The sequence below is a fragment of the Danio rerio genome, chromosome 21, assembly GCF_049306965.1.
Source record: "Danio rerio strain Tuebingen ecotype United States chromosome 21, GRCz12tu, whole genome shotgun sequence".
In the NCBI taxonomy this organism is placed as follows: Eukaryota; Metazoa; Chordata; class Actinopteri; order Cypriniformes; family Danionidae; genus Danio; species Danio rerio.
Window position 1 is genome coordinate 45,223,858 of NC_133196.1, and position 1,143 is coordinate 45,225,000.

Below are 1,143 nucleotides of genomic sequence, written 5' to 3' on the forward strand. Positions count from 1 at the left end.
TTTTTATTTCTTTTATCACAATACATATTTTGGGGGGTGAAAATAATTTGATTGTGAGCGGACGTATGCTGAGATTTTAAAAATAGACTTCACTTTGTTTATGCAAAATATCCTTTATACTTCTTGTAGATTACTTTTCGGTATGCATCTTCGAAATAACCTACACTTTTTTGATCGGGAAAAGCAAATGTATTCATTACCGACTTTTAAACAAGGATTTGAGCTGACATTTTGCAAATGTCGCCTGATTTTCCTTAGCAAGATAGGTGCTTTCAGAAAATAAAAACATTCAGAGTTTCTACGTGCAGCACAGTAACGTAAGGGAGACAGTCTCTACAAAAATATATATGCAATTTTTCTTTCATGAGTAAGAAGGAGTAACACCACTTATGAAGGTGGCATGTTTATATTGACGTTTGCATGGATTAATGCGAATACAAACTAAACCTCACGGATTATTTTTGCATATACACTACCTGACAAAAGTCGACTATCCAAGTTTTAGGAACACTTAACTTGACTTCTAGTTGATCATTTGGTATCAGAAGTGGCTAATATAAAAGGCCAAGGCCTCTAGATTACGCTTGTATTAGCTTAATAAAATATGATCATGGCTTGATTTTTAATCTTTTAATTAGGACAGTAACGTCTGACTTTGCTTAGACAAAAGTCTTGTCACTTAACAGAAATAATGTCCAGTATAGAATATAAAGTCATGTTGCAGTGGAGAAATAATGAATATTGTGTCTGACTCCATCATGAGCTTGGAGGACTGCATCCATACATCTCTGCAGTGACTCAAATCACTTATTAAGAAAGTCATCTAGAATGGCAAAGACAGCATTCTTACAGGACTCCCAGAGTTCAACAAGAATCTTTGGATTCATCTTTAATGCCTCCTTCATCTTACCCCAGACATGCTCAATAATGTTCACTTCTGGTGACTGGACTGGCCAACCCTGAAGCACCTTCTTTGCTTTCAAGATCAAGGCTGAAGTATGAGTAGCCCTATCTCACTGAAGTATTTGCCCTCTCCTGTGGTTTGTAATGTAATGGGCAGCACAAATGTCTTGATACCTTCACTCTGCAGATCTCTCAGATACTGAATGTAACCCCAAACCATGATTTTTCCTTCACCAAACT

At 36.5% G+C, this 1,143-nt stretch overlaps 1 protein-coding gene across 1 annotated transcript in view; it reads right to left on the minus strand.

Annotated features, from left to right (window-relative positions):
• The window catches only part of crebrf (creb3 regulatory factor), a 31,864-nt gene continuing 30,721 nt past the window's right edge, over positions 1-1,143 (minus strand). Inside the window, exon 9 of the mRNA XM_005170286.6 lies at positions 1-1,143. This exon is cut by the window's right edge and continues 1,911 nt beyond it. The gene's annotated coding sequence lies outside the window, so the exon portion shown is untranslated.